The sequence below is a fragment of the Melopsittacus undulatus genome, chromosome 4 (assembly GCF_012275295.1).
Source record: "Melopsittacus undulatus isolate bMelUnd1 chromosome 4, bMelUnd1.mat.Z, whole genome shotgun sequence".
NCBI lineage: Eukaryota > Metazoa > Chordata > Aves > Psittaciformes > Psittaculidae > Melopsittacus > Melopsittacus undulatus.
The window spans coordinates 49218971-49224970 of record NC_047530.1 but is presented as its reverse complement, the minus strand read 5'-3'; positions in this window follow the sequence as shown (position 1 = coordinate 49224970).

The following is a 6000-nucleotide window of genomic DNA, read 5'->3' as shown; positions in this document are numbered from 1 at the left end:
GAGGTTACTGCGGTTTCACAAACTGAAGCTGGTTATTTCTTTCTTCTTTATTTTAAAAGCTACAATATTCAGGCAGCTCGAGGAAAAAACAACCTCTGGATTATGTCTGTTCATAAATCCGTCACAACAGCCTGGGGGAAAACAGTAAATAAGATATTGGAAGAAGAACACAAGAGGCCAAAAGAAGAGTACCTGCCTTTGGATGTGCTATTTGCAACTGAAGCCAGGTACCAGGGTGAGATATTAGTACGTGGTATTGATTTGTTCTTAATCCAGAGAAATGCCCTTTAATGAACTCTCCTGTGCCTTTAATGATTTCATATTGAAGGATGTTAGGTGCCTTGCTCGTAACAGAGTAACAGCAATTCCAAAAATAGCAAGCCTCATAATAAAATGTTATCGAGGAGCCTGAATTTCAATATAAAAGGGACTCTGCAATACTCAAGGGCTTACTAGATACAAATACACACTTAAAAAAGTTGTATTAAAGTCATGTTGGTGCCTGAGTTACAGAGGCAATGTGAGATGCTACTTCAGGGAGCAGCTGAGCCCCAGGTCCCCAGGAAACTTTTAGGCAGATGTGATACAGGCTGGATTTACTCCCACCAGATGAATGGGGCTGGATGCCTAGAAAGCAACAAGATGCTTTTGCAAGCTGCCTGCGAGGGACACAGTGCTCCTTGGTGACAAACAGGGACAGCACACCAACAGGGTGCTAGACCAGACGCCACGTGCCTGATGTTGGCTCTGCCACTCACCCCTCAGCTTCAGGCAGGAGCTTCCCAGAAGGCCACCAACAAGCTGCCACTGCAATTGGTGCAAGCAGACTTGCATGAAAGGGAAGCCACCACCAGCTCACCAGCTGGAAGAAGCCAGCATCCCCACAAGCTCAGAACCACTGCAAATTGCTCAGAGTTGGGAGCACCAGGTCTAGGGCAGGAGGGTTGGAACTGGATAATCTTTAAGGTCCTTTCCAACCCTAACTATTCTATGATTCTGCGACCTCACTTCAAGGTGAATCCTCAGCCTTACCTTCACCAGTGCAGCAAAGAGCAGCCCGAGCTGAGCCTGACAGCTCTGTCATGTTGAGAGTATAGAGATTAGGCAGAAAATAAACCCCTTGTGTTCCAGCCAGTCCTCAGAGACCAGAGGGCAGGGTGCGGCTGGGCTTAGTTTCTGATGACAGCCAACCTAACACTGTACACCTGGTCACGTTCAGTAAGAACTTTCACAACTACAGATTCGCAATAGTGTGGTTCAATGAAGCAACAGAAACACAGATTGAGAGTGTGCATTGCTGTTGCTATACAACGCTGCCATTGATAAATTCACTTACCGCAGCAGCACTAAAATCCAAAGCTAGCCAATGATTGGTAATTCATTAAGCTTAGTTCCACCCAAGTATCTTCCAACGTAGTCAGAGATGCAGATCTTACTAAAGGGAAATCCCTGCTCTGGGGAGGAGAGAGGAGCAAGCACATCAACATGTCTGCAAAGTGGAGCCATGCCCTCATCCTCTGCCCATCTGGAGGGGTTCAAATACCAAATTTATGCTTTTGAGAGAAGTGGAGGTGAGACTGTAGTTAAATTACCTGCTGCTGCAGTCACAAGTGATGGAAAGGGGGCAGACACTTTCTCACTGTGATGTACTTTTTATATGTAAATGAGGGATAGTTTCAATTGCCTTCGGTCAGGCTGCTGAAGCTCCCTGGATTTTGTGCAAGGGCAGAACAGAATGGTGAATCACATCTCTCCCTCTTCCACCCAGCTGAGGTGGGAGCAGTAAGAGCCCTCAGACCTCCACCTGATAGCCTAATCACCCCATCAGGATGCTGCAACGATCACACCTTGTTAATCCCTTCACCACGTATCTCAAGGCTTCATTTCTACACCAGCCAGGCTACCTGCAGTGTTGCAGCCCCCAAAACCTAAACCCACTCCAAAAAGGGCTGTGGCAGTTGCTGCTTTTCCCCCATGTAGGGACAGGGATGCTGCAATGGTTGGGATGTGGCAGGCTGGGCCAGACATGCATCTCACCAGAGCAGGGCACCAGGGAGGAGGCTACTCCTGCCTTCAGCCAAATAAGCCAGGTGATGGTGGTGGCATGTCAAGGACATTTCTGGTTTTCTACAAGCACTGCTGCAGTGCAGGACAGGCTACAGTGAGAACAAACCAGCTTTGTTTCTCCCATCCTGCAGCCTGTCTTTCAGCACACAGCCCTGTTCTCGGTCTGGACTGCTCTTGTCTCAAAGCACATCTCTGCCTGCAGCGCAACCACCATGCTTAGAACAGTGTCACTGGGCTCGACCACAACCCGCTCTGTTTTGGCTGGTGCCAGAGCCCCTCTCCTTGGCTAGAGATACAGAGGGGAAGACCCAACCCTGCAAAGAGCCACTTGGGAGCTGCCTTCAAACAACTCCCCTCATGGCACCAAGTGGTTTCATTAAGGGTAACCTGGGGCATCTCCTGCCACCTCCAGTGGGACTGGAGATGGGATTTAATTAGCTGGAGGAGACAAGGAGTGAACACTGCTTCCTACAAGCCCTGACAGGGAGCTCAGAACTTGGCTTACAGGCTATCCAGGAGAGGGGAGGTAGTCTGAAAAAAAAAATCCATTAGCTCATTTATGTAAATAAAGGCAAAACTTATGCACAAAGGTGTAATTGCCATAATTACAGCCTGGTTTTCTGCCCAGGAGATGGTGCCAGCGGGGCTGCCCCTGCCTGCAAGCTCCATGCACAAGGTAGGTAGAAGTGCCTGAGGATGCTGTGGCTCCTACCTCCTCCCTCCAGGACCCTTTCCTGGGTAAAAGTGGCATTAAACACTGGGCCAGAAAAGTGAACCTGGTCCCCTGAGCTGGCTCTAAGCAGGTGATTCGGGAACTGCCTCCCTCTCTCCAAACCCCCTCTAGGCTTGTCCCTGCTTCTACTTAACCCACAGGCTGGCAGCACTTGTCCCCTCTGGGAAATGACAGGCATCCTTAGTTCCTGTCTCCTGGAAGGACTCTGAATCATAAAGCAGTGAAACAAGAGCATCTCTCCAGTGGTGCGTGGAGAGCAGAAGTTATTTGCATTCACGTTCCAGAAACCTCTGCTGCCAGAGCAGAATCAAGTTTACCCAAAGCTTCAGGCTAGAAAAACAATTGCTGATGCTAAATCAGAGGCTGCAGTTTGGCACCAATTTGTGTTTCCTGTTGTTGCTTTCAGGAGAGGAGTGCACTGGAGTTCAGCGATTTTGTAAGGTCAGAACTCCTTTGAAGCAGTATTTTTATTGTTATTTAGGTTACAGGCAGAATTTAAGTGGTGCCATCAGGAGCGCATGGAGCTTGGCACAGCTTGTACAGACACTAAAAGGAAGTCTTCAGTCTAAGGGGACAAGGAAAAGGAAGTACAATTGGAGAGAAAAAAGAAACACTGATAGGAATTAATTTGTCAGCCATGCTTAGCCTCGAGCAGCAGCACGCAGGTGCAGGGGAGCTCTGCTCTCACTCAGGAAGGCACAGGATGGACTTCTGCAGTGCTGCGTGCTCATCCACTGACATCCAGCACCAGCACCCTCTGAGTATCCTGTCACTTCACTAAATGGGTCACTGAGCTCTGCCAAAACCCTGATGCAAGAGCTGTTCTAAAACCTCCTGGCAAACTGGGGATGCTACACCAGGATCCTGTAGTCCCAGTCAGCACCCATTCACTATGGTACGTGAACTATGTTTTACATTTGGGGTTGAAGGGTGTTTTTTGGTTGAAAAAATCCATATGCAGCCACCTTTGCAGTTGTTCTATGAGTTAGGGCTCCACTTCCTGTCTGGGGGCTCAGGACTGTTCCACTTGGAAGTGTGGACAAACCTCAGAAATGTTACCTTTGAGTAACTCTGCCACAGGCTGCCAAGCTAGAGCCCAAAGAACTGAATCATTCATGAGCCCATCCACAGAGCACAAGGCACTCAGCAAATGAAAGAACAGGTCAGCCTTCAACTGACTGCTATTAAAACCTTTCATTAAAGTCCTGGAAGAGCAGCAGGAGAAGGAGGAAGAAGGAAAAGGAAATAAATTATAACCTTGATCATGTCTGTGGATCGATGAAGGAGGGATGGAAAATGCAAGGAAGGACAAAATGTGAATTAGCCTGGGATAGCTCAGGAAGTTGGGCACATTTAAACAGGACAAGATTTAATTTAGATAAATATAAAATGGTACCTGACAATGCTCAGCATGTAAGAGAGGAATAACATGCAAGAGGAGCTGTAAGAGCTGGGTGTGGAGGGACATGCTTTCAGGCATCATTTTATAGTAATTCTACCTATTATCTTGGCCGGGGAGAATTGAGCTGACATCCTCTAGGAGTGGAGATAGCAGTTGCAGTCCTAATCCCAAAACCAGAGCCTGGTGTCTCACATCTCAGGCCATCACTGCTTAACACTGCATCCCAGAATGGGCAGCAAGAAATCAAACAACATGTTTTACACCAGTGTGTAAAACAGCCTGGGAGAACTACTTGTCAGTAAGGACTTGTCAGTCCTTAGTAACTTAGTCCAAGTAACTTAGTAACTTAGTAAGTTACTTAGTAAGTAACTTAGTAACAAGTCCAAGTAAGGACTTGTCAGAAGAGTCCTTGTCAGTAAGGACTGCTTGGGAGGCTTAAAAAGTGACCAAACGCAGGCAGCTGTCCCAGGAACGCCCCTGTTCCCCAGGAAAGGGGAGGCTTTGACTGTAATTAAAATATGTTCTATGAGCACATCAGCAGTGCAGGCAGCTCTCTGCATGGACATCCCACACCAGGAGTCCCCCAGCACTCATCAAATACTTGCCATGTAAGTGTGGATGAAACAGTTGCCTCAGTTTCTCCTGTAAAACAAAGCAAGAGGCTTAAGTTTTTTGTACTGTCCTGCGTTCCCCAGAGGGACATGGCTGTGCACTGATGCAGGCACCTGCTTCCTGCCATTAGTGAGGTGCCATTAGACGTAAGTCTATTTATTCATAGCCAGTGGCAGGTAGGACACACAGCTGAATGTTAAGGGGGCACTGCTACATTAAAGAGAAAGCCATTTGCTGTCTGGTATAACAATTCCCCTTGGTTCCTCATTAATCCAGGGCTGAGAAGCCCTTTAGAAGAGGGGAGGCTGAGGTTGTGACTTCTGGCAGGTAGGGAGCACCCCTGGCTCCCTATGAGGGAGATGATCTTTGCCTGGGGAGAGAGAGGGGACTGTGACTCTGGAAGGAAGAGCACACTTCTGTGGTGGCAGGTTTCTGGGGTAAAGGGGTTCCAGCATTTCTCAGCAAAGCAAGAAACACAAACTTCAGCTGTAAAAGTTCCTGCAGGCAGTGGAAACCCTCCAGCATGTCAGGAGGACATACACAGATACAGTTAAATGCACACACACATATTGCCACAGTCATGAAGAACTGCTCCACACTCCCTGCACCTCAGGGTCAATGACTGGTTTGGGCTGGCCTCTAACCACAGAGGGGTGCAAAGGGCTCAGTGTGACCCTCATGCTCCCATGCAGCTGCTGTAAAGGTGCCACAGCCATCAGAGCCACCTCGGGGACTACAATGGGGAGGGTTGGGTTTTGCTGTCCAACAGGGGGACACAGAAGCCATTGGCAGGATCAGGCCCTTCTGGGACACTGGGCTCTCTCTACACTCTGTGTAGGCAGAAACTGCTTTCACCTTGTCAGTTTGCTACTTAAAAAAATGAAGCCTGGGAATGCCTGATGCTCAACAGCTCTTTTTTCTGCAGGCAGGGGAAGTAATCAGAAGACAGAAAGCTGCTGATCCTGATGGCCTCAGAGTGTGCAGGATCCTTTTACTAATGCAGGCAGCCAAGAAAGCAATGGGAACAGCTTCCTGTGCAGGGAGTAAGAGGACTTCAAAACCCCAGTGTGCCTGATGATCTGCTGTGATGGAATGAGTCACTGCATGAATCTGGTGGGCACAAGCATCTCTGCTGTTCATGGGATTATAGCTCATTTGAGAGCATCATGCCCTCTCCCACCAAGGA